Genomic DNA, 16,544 nt, shown 5'->3' on the forward strand with positions numbered 1-16,544 from the left:
GTCTCAGCAGCAGCAGCAGCACAGCAGCTCTCCTCGCTCGCAGATCCGGATCCATGGTACAATATGAAATAATGTTCCATTGCTGACGATTTATACACATTCATTTCCCTCCAAAACTCAAATTTTTAGAGGGAGAAACTTCGGTTGGTTAAAATCACAAGTTATTTACTTTCCCCCGGAGCCATTTCACACGCCCATCTGTACACACCCACTGTAGTAGCAACACGGCGACAACTAGGCATCCAATCCGGCGAGTTACGTTGACGTGCCGGAATAGTGGACGCCTACCCTGACCCACTCCCCTAGTACGGCAGCCTCGGCGGTTTCTATGCGTTCCCATAGAAACTGCGCTCGCGCGTCCCGCGAAATAGATGGTAAAGTTCCTCATTTATCATCGGCCAAGCCGGCAAGTGAGTTTTTTTTAATACACGCCAAAAATAACTTTCACCCGCATTTGGCGGGTTGGCGGGTGTTAATTTAGAGCCCTGGATAAACGAGCAGCAAACGAACCTAGTCTGCACAGAAGTCTTTGACAGCTAACAACACAGCGCTAACTGCCTAGTTGTTAGCTAACTGCAACGTAACTTATCCAAGTAGTAACAAAAACACTTCAAAATATTATAATTATGTATTACCATACGAGCAAGAAATAGTAATGTTATCCATAAAATTACACTTAAAGCTGGACAAATGAAAAACTTAACGGCAAACAGGATCATCACAAAACCTTAATATATATACTTTTTTAAAATATTATATTTATTTCAAACATTTCGGTTTACAGTGATGTTACCGCAGCCACCACCAGGGGGGGCTGCAGCCCCGACAGTGTGTTGATTATTTAAAGAGTGCCGCCCGCAACTGTCTTTTTATGAGGCCCTGACCTTACTTGAAGATGTCCAAAGCAGCGCACGGAGTTGAGGAGGCGGGCTAAGAGTTAACCTGTTGTTGAAGCTTCCCTGGAGCTTTTCACAAAAGCACAAGAGCACAAGCATCTGCCTACAGCGATAACAAGGAGGACTACCACAGCGGAGCAAATGGAGCCTTTGGAGGATTTTGTTTCTTCTCTCTTCTTGGGTCCTACAGCGGCGATAGGTGCTGTTTTCCTCCTGCTCATCCTTTATCTTGTCTCGGTTTCCTCCACCTCTGCGGGAGTGAGGAGGAGAGAACCTCCAGGACCGAGGCCTCTGCCCCTGCTTGGCAACCTGTTGCAGCTGGATCTCAACAGACCCCACAAGACACTGCATGAGGTGACGTAGTACTAACCCAAAACCAGATATTCCGTAACTTGTTGTGTGCAACAAGTATTATCTGCCTTTTTTTTTGTCACCCCCTTTTGTGTTTTTATTTTCTTTGTGATTCCATTTTCTTGCTCTTCTTTTAATGTACCGCTCTTCGCCCTTCTAATTGCACTTCGGGGATAAATAAAGATTTTTTTCTGATTCTGATTGTGATTTTGGTTTGATGCCGAACCCATTTTCTTTTATCCGCCCAGCTTTCTAAGAAATATGGGTCCGTATTTGCGGTTTACTTTGGAACCAAAAAAAGTGGTCGTCCTGGCTGGGTATAAGGCAGTCAAAGACGCTCTGGTCAGCTTTGCAGAGGAGTTTGGAGACCGAGAAATCTCACCTATATTTAATGACACAACCAAAGGCCACGGTATGACCTTCATTTTCAGTGTGTGTGCAAATATCTTTTACGATACTAAGACACAAACAGAATAACTCAAAGAATTAAACTGTTTCATTTGAAAATTGAACATAAAACCATAAATTACACATTTTGATATGCATTTGTTTACATGTTTGCTCTTGTGATTGGTCATCATCAGTCCACATTTAATGTTTTTTCTTTTTTTTTTTTAAAGGAATTCTGTTTGCAAATGGAGTTTCTTGGAAAGAAATGAGACGGTTTTCCCTCACCGCCCTCGAAGACTTTGGGATTGGCAAAAGAGTTACTGAGGAAAAAATCTTAGAGGAGTGTGATCACCTGATTCAAACGCTTGAAGAGCATAAAGGTATGATGTTTATATTACGTATTATGTAAATGATAACTCACAGCACATAGTGCTGTACACAGAAAAGCTTAATTAGAATGCAAAGTGACTCTCTGTAGTGCTATTGAACTTACTAATACATCCATGTATCTAAAGTTGTGCTCACTCTAATTGCACTGCCCATTATTCTCATTGTGACTTTACAGGGCAACCATTTGACACAGCGCATCCATTAAATTATGCCACATCCAACATCATATCGTCTTTGGTGTATGGAAGCAGATTTGAATACACTGACCCCCGATTCAGAAACCTGATCAGCCGAGCCAATGAGACGATACGCGTCACTGGTTCCGTAGCAATCCAGGTAGGCATTCATAGGAACTGATTAACATCTGACTTTATGTCATGGAATAACTAAGTTTTGGTTTAACATCGGTGAAGATGGAGTTGATTTAATTTATTTTCACAGCAGGTCCAAGTTACATATTGCCTCCAGGGCTCCGAACCGGTTCAAGGAACGAAAACAAAAACGGAAAACGAACGGAATTTTACGAGGAACGAAATGGTCTTCAACTGTTCCGGAACAGAAACATTATTCTGAAATCGACAAAACCGGTTAATAACGTTTTTTTTTTCGTTCTCTATATATTTTATAAAATTTCACAAAAGCGTAGCCTTTGTCAGGGGAAAACAAAGACTACTTCCGGTTGTGCGTTCACTTCGCTGCCCGCTAGGCTCAATGCAGGCAGCTGTCACGAATCACCGTCACGTCACCTAGTTCCAGCGTTAGCCCCACCAGCCTGTTTTTGACACTGATGAGTAAAATCTTACCCGTCGTAGTTTTTTTGTGATCAAAAGTTGTTTTATGCAGTAGGATGTTATGACCATACAGCAGATGAATCGTTACTTTAATAAATCCGAAAGTATGAAATGTTAACGTTGTCAGGTCAAGTGTCAGTAGGAGGACACTGTCTGGACGCATGAAACACTTGTTTCAATCGTCACCCACGCCTTAATGCTGGGTCAAAATAAAACAGGAGGATCCACTATAAATTCTGCAACAGAATGGCAGAAAAAAAGCTTAAAGGAAAACGCCGGAAAGTTTCAAACTTACTATTTTCCCTGGTACATGTTCCCCAAAATCGATTTCTCACCTTGTTTACATTTGTCAGCCCGAGAGAGTAATATTCGCGAATGTTTGAAATTCAAGTTATACCGCTCTGGCTCTCCCTCCCTAGCGCCGCCATGTTCACTCAGCATGACGTCAGAAATGCAAACATTTTTTCTACAGCAATGGAAGACACTTACGAACTGTCTTGGTCTGACTCGGACCCGGAGATAGAATGCGAAGTTTCGCCTGAGTCCGAGTCAGATCATGATCAGCCTCTCGATCCAAGTTATGTTAGCTTATAGCCATCAGCCGAGATGGTCGGATAAGGCTAAAAATAAGGATGGACAAGTGGCTGTCGCAGCAGCCGCGGCACCGCCGCCAAATGCTAACAACTCACCGGTTGTATCCACGAGCCGTGAGGCGTTTCCGGACCCATGCCCAACCTTGTGTACCGTTTCCAGGCCTACCGGCAGGTGACCTACTTTCTCCATGGGAGACTTGGGAAGCGCTTCCGAAGAGTGATTCCCTCCTGTGCGGTGTGGGCGATCAGGGATAAATATGAGTCGCAGGACGGGACCTACAAGGGTTTCCTTCACGCCGATGAGGCAGTTGTAGACTATCACTACATGTGAACATACATGTTGAAATAAAAATAATTTCTAATTCTACTATATACAGGTAGTATTCAATCATTGTGTATTTCCAAGTTACACTCTACACTTTGTTAGAGCACACTCCCGCCACACAAGTAGAATTTTATTTCCGCTGCACAAGTAGAATTGCATTTCTGACGTAAAATATGCTCGGATGTGGCTGAACATGGCTGCGCCCATGGCCAGAAGTGAAAAAATCTGGGAGCGCAAGGTTATGGGTTGAATAATGTAAAACAGTGTGAGAAATCGATTTTGGAGGACAGGTGTCAGGGAAAATAGGAAAATTGAAAATTTCCAACGTTTTCCTTTAACAGAAAGTTTCATTCGTCCCGGCTCTCCCCCACTTATCCAGAAATGTTTTTGATAAGAAATGATTTATCATAGAATAGGCCTATAGGCTACAGTAAGCTATGTGGGATGGATAGCCCATCTGAATGTTTTTGGATGCTGCCGGTGATTTGTTAAATTTGGGCATAGAGCTACGGTGTAAATCAAGTGCAAAAACTAATGAGTACGTCTATTCTAAGGTAAAGTCCACACACGTAGACTTGATAGGCCCGCCAAACACTGCCGGAACGATTAGAACGAACGATATTTTACGTTCCGAACCGGTTCAGGAACGATATGTTGGTGGCGGAACGCAAGAACGAAAACGTTAAACATGCCTGAACCGTTCGGAACGGAACGATTGAAAAATAATTTAGTTTTCAAGCCCTGATTGCCTCATTATAACATTATTTATTTACTACTAATAATAATGATGATTTAAGAATTAAGAGGGCAAGTAACAGCCAGGTGCTCCCAATCAAATGCACTTAATTAGATGATTATCAGCGAGTGGGACCACTTTCTAAAAAAGCAGTAGTTTTGGCACGTAGCTGGTCTGGAGCACCTGTAAACAACTCAATGATTTATTTATTTTCTTTTTCCACTGAGCCCTTATGTGTACTTTCTTTTTCACTTGACTGTACAATAAAATGGATACACATCTAACTATACCACATGTATCTTGTACAGACCCAAATATGCACATAGTTAAAGTATATAGACACACTCAAATGTGTGAGTTAGTTTTGGTTTACACAGAGAAGAGGATCATTTGAATTTTTAATTTTTTTAATTAAAAAAAAAAAAAAAAATGTAATCCTGTAATCTTCCTTATTGGTTTTAAGATAAATTGTAATGCCACTGTTCATCTTGACTCAAAGACCCTTGTCCATGTTATAATATTTAATTCTGTTCTTCATTCCTATGTAGATTCTGCTAGAGGAAGGAAACTAGCACATATTCTTCGTCACAGTTTTTGTTGAACATAGTACAGTTTCATCTATGACATCATTCCACTTGTTTTGTTTTCATTGTAATTTGGCAGCTTTACAACATCTTTCCTTGGCTGGTCAAATGGGTAAAAGCACGGTAGGTGATATTAAAAAATAATGAGAGGACTTTCAGGGATGTGAAAGATTTGATCAAACATCTGAAAGAGACACTGAACCCTCAGATATGCAGGGGACTTGTGGACTGTTTTCTGATTAGGAAGCAGAAGGATGAAGTAAGAGCTACGCTTTCTTTTAGAACAAAATCGGTGTTACACACGTCTGTTTTTTGACGATATGGGGATGTTCATTCTCTTAGGATTCTTGTGTTATGGATTCTCACTACATTGAGGAAAACTTGATATTCACAGTGGCCAACCTGTTTGCTGCTGGCACTGAAACCACAGCTACCACACTGAGATGGGCTTTGCTGCTGATGGCCAAATATCCAAAAATTCAGGGTAAACCTCCCTCTACACAGCATAGAGTTGAATCAATACAGTGTGTTCAGTCAGAGGCTTCTTCAGCTCTGCTGCATCACAGAACAGTACTGGGGGTCATTCCTTCCAGCAGCAATAATCGTACATAATGGCAGTTAAAGATGCCAACCTTTATTTACTACCAAATTATAGCATGTCTCATCTCAAAGCACTTTTTTTCAAGGCCAAACTCATTTATATGTTAGCCATTGTATAACTGCTTAATGGTTCACATAGGTTTTGTGCTGCCTTTTTTTTCCCACACTTTTCTGTGTTCTACAAAGTGTAGAACGTACTCCAATGTACTTTGAACTTGTTGAGACACAGAAAATGTTAAACATTATAAATGCCATATAGCTGTGCAGAGCTGCTAGCTTGTAGACGGTCCCGTGAAGGTGAATGCATTGCAAAGTATCTTTATCTGCAGACCAGGTTAAGGAGGAGATGACCAGGGTGATAGGAAGCCGTGAAGTCCGAGTAGACGACCGTAAAAACCTGCCGTACGCCAATGCTGTCATCCATGAGACGCAGAGACTGGGCACCATCATCCCCATATCCCCACACAAAACCAGCCGAGACGTCACCTTCAAGGGATACTTTATCAAAGAGGTCAGCAGCACACTGGTGTTTCATATCTTCCAAACAATATTGCTTGTAGGACATATAAATACACCTCTGACAACATGAAAAAGTTCTGTGATCCTCAGATTTTACATAATGATCTCATTTCATCCTCAGGGAACTACTGTAATTCCTCTTCTTAATTCTGTCCTCCATGATGAGAGTGAGTGGGAGACCCCGTACACTTTTAACCCCTCTCATTTCCTGAATTCCGAGGGTAAATTTATCAAGAGAGATGCCTTCTTGGCCTTTTCTGCAGGTATTACAACTTTGTCGAGGTTTTTGCCACTTCAGAGATTCGGGATCATTACCACTTGCCCAGACATGATGACATTTCTTGCAGGTCGCAGGGTGTGTCTCGGAGAGAGCCTGGCTAAGATGGAGCTCTTCCTCTTCTTCACCAACCTCCTTCAGCGCTTTCGCTTTACCCAGGCTCCACCTGGAGTTTCAGAAGATGAACTGGACCTGAAACCAGATGTGGGCTTCGTCCTCGCTCCTTCACCTCATGAGCTGTGTGCCGTCAGCCTGCAGTGAGCAAGAGCAGCAAAATGTGGCACTGTGATCACCTGATATAGTCATAATCTGTTCTTGCTCTCGGTGGAAGAGGTTGCATTTCTCTCTGCTCCTCCCTCCCTGTTTTTATGCCCTGCTCAGCGTGTCTGCATGTGTGTCTTTTGGAGCATCTTTTTATATATCAGACGAATTCAAGTAAGATGGATTTGGTCAGCTGGTCTCTCAACGCTATTGATCAAATTTTCTCAAACGCAAAGTTGGGGAAAGGAGAACCCTCATGCCCCGACGGGACATTCTTCGCTGGATATTCGATGGACGCCTGGGGGAAGTGGCGTATCGTGTGTTTAGCGTTGCTGGCTGTCGAGGACGCGGAAGACGTCTACATATTCGGATTTATGATACTCGGGTTCCTGCTGTTTGGAGTTGGAGGATACCTGGTATTTTGTGAAATTAAGAAAACGTGGAAGGCGTTCGATGGGGTCACAAGAGCAATCAACGCTCAGACTGAGATGCTACGTGAGCAGAATCGGAAGCTGGATGTGATCCTTGCGCAGGTTCGCAGGCTGGCTGAGATTCCTGGACTCAGAAGAGAAATGGATTAACCTGGGAGAATGGTTGATTGATCACTTGGACCGGGCGGAATGGGTCCACATCCCACAATTCGGCTGAATTCGGGACTTTCGCCATGAGATACCAGCAATGGACAAAAAGACAGGCAACGTAATCAGCTGTCTGTCTGACCTAAATAAATTGTTATTCCAATCCGGCGCCCCACACTGGCCTTCTCCACGCTTGTTATGATAACATGATGCTCTTTCCCATGTGCCCCCCCCCCTCCCCTTCCTGACACTCCTGTGAGATTTGTTGGACTGGCTGACATATTCCAACCTGTCAAGGACAATTTGCCTGATACAACACTCTGTGCAGACTTATTGAACAAACACACACGCACACACACACACGTGCTCATTGATAACACACGCAACTCCTCACCTCTTCACTGTCCCATTGCTTAAAGATGTTGTTATGTGTATGTGTTGCTTTTTCTGTGCTGAGGTTTTTTGCGATCTCAGACCGTATCCTGATAAGGGTGTAGGAGCCAAAGTATACCTTTGCTTGTTTGCTTTTATAGGTTTTACGTCATTGTGTTAATGACGTCATTGCGTGACATAGCCAGGGGTGTGGTTATTTTATGTTACCTATTGTGTGTGGTGGCGGGAGTTTTGAGACACAAAGAAAGAGAACTAGAAGCTCAAATATTTTTTGTTGACCGTCATTAGACGTCACTCTACTTTATAATCTCGCCGTTATTCTGATCATTATTATTTATTGAAAGATATCATTTTTTCCCTTTGCTTCATCTGCTCGTTGACCACAGTTTGGACTTTTGTTACAATAAACACCTTAAATGGATAATGGACACTTGGATTTCTTGGACGCGTCACAAATGGGCTTTTAAGTTTCTTAGCGACTGAACATACAAAAAGACAGCCGCAACATTAGTCAACAAAAAATATCCACGTCGGACTTGGAATACAATACTTTGGACTTGCACGTTTGTGGAGCTTTGGATTTGGATATGGATTTGGGATTGCAAGTTTATGGAGCTTTGGATATGGATTTGGACGTGGACTCGCAATGAATTGGATTCAGCTCGCCGGTATTAAAAAGGGACCACAGCGGAGCGCTGCGTAAAAGCAAAGGAATAACGAAATGGAAAGAAAGAGCGTCGGCGCATCACAGCCAGAAACGGTACGTTGAGATTCCTTCTGTGTGTTTATGAATTGTGGAACACAGTTTGGATTTGTTGGATTTGAAGTGGATGCCGTTTGTCTATTGGGGACTGTTTGGCTTGTGTTTATGCGCGCTGGATACGCCGATATCAGCGGAGATTTGGATCGCGCGCATTGAATTGTTGTGGCACTGTGCCTGCTTGTTGAATGTAAAGAGCGCACGGACTAAAAGTTGGAGCTGAACGTGAACGGATTAATATGAGTGAGACAATGGATGTGGATGATGGAATGGAGAAGAGGACGGTCAAGCTTACAATCAAAGCGTTGGCTTGTAAAATTGAAACCCTGCAAAATGAGCGTCAAGCGGCGATAAAAAAACTCAAGGGACGCACACGGGAAATTAAAGAACTCATGAAAGATGATGAAAATGTAAAGAACGTGCAAGTCACCCTGGAGAAACTGATTGAACTTTATAAAAATGCAAAGGATGCGCACGAATCAGTTATTGCTTTGCTTCCTAAGGAGGAACTAGAAACTCAGACGGACTGGTTTGCACGTGTAACCAAATACAACGCAGATTTTGTGGAGGATGTGAAACAATGGCTGTCTGAGATTGAAAGACACTCTAGGCAAACAGATCATGTGACTGTGGATTTACCAACCGCCGCAGAGGCAGACACTTCCTCCATCTCACCTGAAAAAACACCTGTTGAAGCAAGGGAGGAAATTCCTCTCCCTCAGCTAAACCCAAAAGCAACATCTGATGTGCAGGAACTGATTCAACCAGGTGACAGTGTGTCTAACGTTGCAAACAGCAAGATAAGCAAACACAGTTCCAAAGCATCAAGTACTTCATCTGCGCGGATTAAAGCCGAGGCTGAAGTCGCTGCTCTTGTTGTTCGAAAAAAACTGCTGAAAGATAAACATGCACTCGAGGAACAAGAGGAGTTGTTGAAAAGGAAAAAAGAGCAATTGGAGCTGGAAGCAGACATTGCTGCTACTATGGCCAAGGTGCATGTGCTCGGAGCAGCAAGAGGATCCAGTATACAAAGTCATCTAACTAAAAGGTCTGATGGTATGATGTCATATTTTGAAAAACAACAAGGAAAGAAAGCTCTTCATGTTGAAGCAAAATCTCTTGTGCCAAATTCACAAAACATGTATCCACATGGACATAATCTCCCAGATCAAGACGTCACAAACATCACCAATCCACAAACCATAGGACCTACAGCTGCAACCCGCACCCAACCTACCATTACAGATCCCAGGACACTCAACTCACGCATCGTGAATGCAGGTGATCAGGCACATGTGACAACTCCAGCCATCTTACCAACCTTAAACAATGGTGAGCAGAACAACATATATTCAGTTATGGAAAAACAAAATGAAATCACTGCACTGTTAATAAATCAACAATGCCTTTCTTCTATGCCAAAGAGGGAAATTCAAGTTTATGATGGTGACCCCCTTCAGTACCAAACATTCATTAAGTCATTTGAACACAGTATTGAGAGCAAGAATGACAACTACAGAGACTGTTTATATTACTTGGAACAATACACAAGAGGACAGCCGAGGGAAATAGTAAGAAGCTGCCTACACATGGACTCAGACAGAGGATACAGGAAGGCTAAGTCTTTACTTCGGGAGCATTTTGGCAACGAGCATAAAATTGCTAGAGCTTACATGGACAAGGCTCTTGCATGGCCATCAATAAAACCTGATGACACAAAGTCCCTTCAAGCATACACTCTTTTTCTACAAGGATGTTGCAACGCCATGGAAGATGTGAACTACATGAAAGAGCTTGACATGCCTTCAAACATGCTTGTCATTGTAAAGAAATTGCCCTATCGGCTGAGGGATAAATGGAGAACTCTGGCTTGTGACATCCAGGAAAAACACAAACAAAGAGCTACCTTCAAGGAGGTGGTGTATTTCCTGGAAAGACAAGTGAGGATTTTGACGGACCCAGTGTTCGGAGATATTAAAGACACTCCAGCAGTGAGCAAAGATCTAAGGAGGTCCAAGTCACAACCTCAACCAAGGATAAAAGGAAGTATTTTTGCCACCACTGTGACACTTAAAGACAAAAATGCAAAAGGCACGAAGAAAAAAGAAAATTTGTTGGACTTGAAAAGCTGTTTGTTTTGTGAAGGTGTGCATGCTTTGGATGTATGTTCAAAACTGGAAAAGAGGACACATAGTGAGAAAATTGCTTTCATGAGAGAAAATGGAATATGTTTTGGCTGTTTGTGCAGAGGACACCTCAGCAAAGACTGCAGAAAGCGACTCACTTGTGACATATGTGGTTTGAGGCATCCCAGGATGTTGCATATTTACCAAAGGAAAAAGGAGATGGACACATGGCAAACAGAGACTAAGGACACAGCTAAAAAGAGTGCTGTAGCTTCGGTTCAAACCAGTGGTCTTACTGGGGCCGGTGAGGATAACTGCAAACTTTCAATCGTGCCTGTACAGGTGAAAGCCAAGAAGGGGAGTGCAATAGTACATACTTATGCATTTCTTGACCCAGGTAGCACTGCATCATTTTGTACAGTGGACCTAATGACTAAGCTTAAGCTCCAAGGAAGAAGGTCAAGTATTCTTTTGAGAACCATGGGTCAAAGAAAGGTCGTTGGAACCAACATTGTTTCAGGTCTTGAAGTTGCTGGACTGGATAGCAGCCATTTTTGTGATCTTCCAGGTATATACACCCAGAAGACTATGCCCGTGCATCAAGGAAACATCCCACATCAGAAAGATGTCGAACAGTGGTCTCATCTGAATAATGTCCATCTGCCTGAAATTAATTCTGGAATAGAACTGCTAATTGGCTCGGATGTGCCAAAGGCTCTGGAACCACTTGAGGTTATACAGAGTGTAGGAAATGGACCTTATGCTGTTAAAACCATGCTTGGCTGGACAGTTAATGGACCACTGGGAAATAGGGATGATGATGCTCAGGAACAGTCAACAGTCAATGTCAACAGGATCTCAGTTGTGAAACTTGACGAGCTGTGGGAGCAACAGTTCAGAAATGACTTCCCTGAGTGTGTCAGAGAAGATAAGGAACCGTCAAAAGAAGACAGGATGTTTTTGGATCTGGTCTCACAATCTACCATACTAGTAGATGGCCATTATCACATTCATTTACCTTTAAAGGAAAAGGAAATATGTATGCCGGACAACCGAAGTGTTGCTGAACAACGCACACTAAACTTAAAGAAAAGATTTAAAAGGGATCCACCTTTTCACTCTGATTACACCAGCTTCGTGTCTGACATGTTAGCCAAAGGTTACGCTGAAAGGGTACCAGATTGTGTCTTGGAACGCAGTGATGGCAGAAAATGGTATTTGCCCCATCATGGAGTCCTACATCCACAAAAGAAGAAACTAAGAGTGGTGTTTGACTGTGGAGCAACGTTTCAGGGAGTTTCGCTGAATTCTCAGCTCTTACAGGGGCCAGACCTGACCAGCACGCTAATAGGAGTCTTGGCTAGATTCCGCAAAGAAGCTGTTGTCATCGCTGCAGATATTGAGGCAATGTTTTATCAAGTCAAGGTGCCAAGTGAAGACCGGGATTTGTTACGATTCTTATGGTGGCCTGATGGAGACTACAGTCAGAATATGGTGGAATACAGAATGACGGTGCATCTGTTTGGAGCGACTTCGTCCCCCAGTTGTGCAAACTTTGCACTTAGAAAATGTGCTGAGGACAACGTGAAGGAGTTCAGCCCTCAAGCTGTAAACACCGTCATGAACAATTTCTACGTGGATGATTGCCTCGCGTCAATAGCTTCAGAGGAGGATGCAATAGCTCTTTACCAGGAGCTGCGAGCTATTTGTTTCAAAGGAGGTTTTGTGCTTAACAAGTGGATAAGTAACAGTCGTTGTGTGTTGATGTCCATACCTGAAACAGAGAAAGCAAAAGAGATAAAGAATTTGGATTTGGATCGTGACAACCTACCTGTGGAGAGAATGCTGGGTGTACAATGGTGTGTACAGTCTGACGTCTTCAAGTTTAAAATCATCTTCAAAGACAGACCACTCACAAGAAGAGGAATCCTTTCAATAGTGAGCTCGATATATGATCCCCTTGGAATATTGTCACCTGTCGTCTTGACCGCCAAGAAAATCCTGCAAGATTTGTGCAGAAAAAAGGTTGGTTGGGATGATGCATTACCTGATTCCACTGGACAGGAATGGATGCATTGGATTCAAGAGCTTCAGGAGCTAGAAGACTTCGAGGTTGACAGATGCTTCAAACCCACAGACTTTGGAACAGTTGCATCTGCTCAGCTACATCATTTTTCAGATGCATGTGAAGATGGTTATGGAACTGTTAGCTATCTGCTACTACATAACGACCAGGGCCAAGCACACTGCGGATTTGTGATGGGAAAAGCAAGAGTGGCTCCATTAAAGCCAGCCACTATCCCTCGAATGGAGTTGACTGCAGCTACAATGGCAAGCAGAATGGACACAGTGTGGAGAAAGGAGCTGCAGATGGAATTGGCAGATTCTATATTCTGGACCGATAGCACCTCTGTGCTCAAATACATCAACAACAAAACCACCAGATTCCGCACTTTTGTGGCCAACAGAGTTGCTGAAATCCACAAAGTCTCACATGCACAACAGTGGAGATATGTCAACACAGCTACCAACCCAGCAGACATGGCTTCACGGGGTTTAAGAGTTGAATCTTTTCTTCGAAAGGAAACATGGCTGTCTGGGCCTGAATTTCTTCTTCAGTCTCAGGAAGAGTGGCCGCGAAATCCCGACGGTTTGGAAAAAATCTCACCAAAAGACTCTGAAGTCAGGAGCATAACTGTAAATGTTACTCAGGTAATGACTGAAAACATGGATCCAGTAACACGCTTCATCCATCATTTCTCCTCTTGGACTCATCTGAAAAGAGCAGTGGCATGGATACTCAGATTTAGGAGACTGCTTTTGCGTCTTAGCAAAAAAAGAAAACAAGCAACTTGTGTTCATGTTCGCTCAGATAACATTCCTCACAGAAACTCACCACAAAACAACACAGGAAACCTTCAGACCCTGGAAAACCCTCATCTCACCATGGAGGAACTGGATGTCGCTGAAATGGAGATAATCTGCTTTTGTCAGAAGAGGAGGTTTGCAGATGAAATTGCAAGTCTAAGGAAAGGAATGAATGTCAAGCAAGCCAGCCACATTCATAAACTCAATCCCATCTTGGACAGTGATGTGCTGCGAGTCGGAGGCCGACTAAGCAGAGCAGCAATGCCAGAAGAGGTGAAACATCCTGTCATATTGGCCAAAGAGTTTCACATTTCTGCTCTGATTCTGCGACATATTCATGAAAAGGTGGGTCATGGTGGTCGCAACCATATGTTATCAAGGCTACGTCAAAAATACTGGATTCCTGGCGCCACTGTGTTGATCAGAAAGATACTGTCAAAATGTATTATTTGTCGGGGTGTAAACGCTACCCCTGGTCAACAGCAAATGGCAGACTTGCCACTGGATAGAGTCACTCCTGATGAACCTCCATTCACATATGTTGGAGTTGACTATTTTGGACCCTTTGGAGTAAAACAGGGAAGGAAAGTTGTGAAGCGCTATGGTGTTATTTTCACATGCTTGGCTGTAAGAGCAGTTCACATTGAAGTGGCATCGTCACTCGACACAGACGCTTTCATCAATGCCCTTCGGCGCTTTATAGCCAGACGTGGTCAGATAAAGGAACTTCGATCTGATAATGGCACCAATTTTGTTGGAGCTCAGCGGGAGTTGAGAAAAACAATTGAAAGCTGGAATCAAAGTCAGATTCATAATACTCTGCTTAACAAGGGAATCAACTGGATCTTCAATCCCCCTGCTGGCTCACACCATGGTGGTGTATGGGAAAGATTGATTAAATCAGTGCGAAAGGTTCTGAACTCAACTTTAAATGTACAAAATCTTGATGAGGAGGGTCTGCACACAGTTTTATGTGAGGTTGAGGCAATCCTCAACAGTCGCCCAATTACCAAGGCTTCTACAGACCCGAACGACCTTGAAGCACTCACCCCAAACCACCTTCTTCTTCTCAAAGCCATGCCTTTATATCCACCAGGACAGTTTGAACGGGAAGACATCTACGCTCGCCGCAGGTGGAGACAAATTCAGTACATGTCAGATCTGTTCTGGAAAAGGTGGATTAAGGAATATCTTCCACAACTGCAGGAAAGACAGAAATGGTCTAAAATCAGACGCAACTTCACACCAGGAGACATCGTGATCATCATGGACGAGTCGGCACCTCGAAACACCTGGCTCACTGGAAAAATTGCAGAGACCATTCTGGACAAAAGGGGACTCGTTCGTCACGTTCGGATCAAGACCAAAACCGGTTTTCTGAACAGACCAATTAACAAAATCTGCCTTCTATTGGAGGCAGAAGCGCTTTGAAAAGCCCAAACGGACTTTGTTTTATTTTGGACTTTGACCTTTGCCCCTTGCACACTACAGTACATACACTATGGACTATGGACTGATTCAGAGTGACAGTAAAGATCACTCTTTTTTCAAGATCTTCTTGGACTCTATAATTTTGAAATGTACTTATGTGTGTGGTTATTATTTATTATGTAATTATTATTGATTGAAGTATAATAATTAGGGGCCGGTATTGTAGGAGCCAAAGTATACCTTTGCTTGTTTGCTTTTATAGGTTTTACGTCATTGTGTTAATGACGTCATTGCGTGACACAGCCAGGGGTGTGGTTATTTTATGTTACCTATTGTGTGTGGTGGCGGGAGTTTTGAGACACAAAGAAAGAGAACTAGAAGCTCAAATATTTTTTGTTGACCGTCATTAGACGTCACTCTACTTTATAATCTCGCCGTTATTCTGATCATTATTATTTATTGAAAGATATCATTTTTTCCCTTTGCTTCATCTGCTCGTTGACCACAGTTTGGACTTTTGTTACAATAAACACCTTAAATGGATAATGGACACTTGGATTTCTTGGACGCGTCACAAATGGGCTTTTAAGTTTCTTAGCGACTGAACATACAAAAAGACAGCCGCAACAAAGGGTATAGTGTGAAGTATGATTTTTTTTTTTTTTTCCTCCTCCTCTCACCCAATGTTGTTCCCTTCCTTCTTATCTGGCGGCGCCTGTGGGCTGCGAGCCCGCGGGCCTGGTTGCCTTGGTCACACTCTCTCCCTGTTTGTTTCTGTGTTGTCTGTCATGACCGAAATTGGAATTTCCCCTTGGGGATTAATAAAGTATAATTGATTGATTGATTAATGAGCCCCATCAATGATAGGTGGAGTAACTTTCTGGCCTAGATGAATGTTTTTTTTTTTAAATTTTTCTATTTGTTCACATTGTTCAGTTTCTTAGACTCATACCAGTACCAGTAATGTTTAATGTAGATTCCTGCTTTTCTGCCACTATGTTGTATCTTCACATACTGATACATTTTTGCAGATTAGAACTGGGTTAGATGTATGTTACAGGAAGCATAGAAGTGTATTGTTAGCGTTAAATAAATTTGGATAAGTTTCTTCACACTCAATAAATCTTAAATGAAAATAAACTGAAGCTTAACCTTTTTAATTTTGTTCACTTTCAGAGATTTTTGGCACCATATTACAAAAAAAAACTGTTGACCACGACATACAGCACATTTTAACACAGAGTAGATTCACCCTAGGGTCATTTGAACCGTGACATCCAGCCAAGTAGCCCACCCGAAGTTTTTCCGATATTGGCTGAACATCAGCTGAGTTACTGAGTTATCCCGAATAGCTTCGTACAAGGGTTAATGGACCCTGGCAGTATCTCCAAAATGACCACACTAAAATCACATGTCATGACACCAAACTTCTACAGTAGTACAAATATGGTCTGTACTCACAAAGCGATGCATTTGGAGGTTTGTACATAGTCCAGGAGTTTATTATTATCATCAACACAAGCCTGATAGCTTTTCTGCTGCTAAAGCTGCGTCGACGTCACTTCTGGGAGCTTCAATGTAAGATGAGGGTTGATCTACTACTGTAGACAACAAAGCAAGGCTGCTCAATTTCTCCATTGATAAAATAAATTCACAACTCTACAACATAAACATT

At 42.6% G+C, this 16,544-nt stretch overlaps 1 pseudogene; it reads left to right on the forward strand.

Moving 5' to 3' along the window:
- The first annotated feature begins 886 nt into the window (after positions 1–886).
- Positions 887–15,923, forward strand: LOC142402089 (cytochrome P450 2K1-like; annotated as a pseudogene).
- The last annotated feature ends 621 nt before the right edge of the window (positions 15,924–16,544 follow it).

The sequence above is a fragment of the Odontesthes bonariensis genome, chromosome 16 (genome assembly GCF_027942865.1).
Source record: "Odontesthes bonariensis isolate fOdoBon6 chromosome 16, fOdoBon6.hap1, whole genome shotgun sequence".
Classification (NCBI taxonomy): Eukaryota; Metazoa; Chordata; class Actinopteri; order Atheriniformes; family Atherinopsidae; genus Odontesthes; species Odontesthes bonariensis.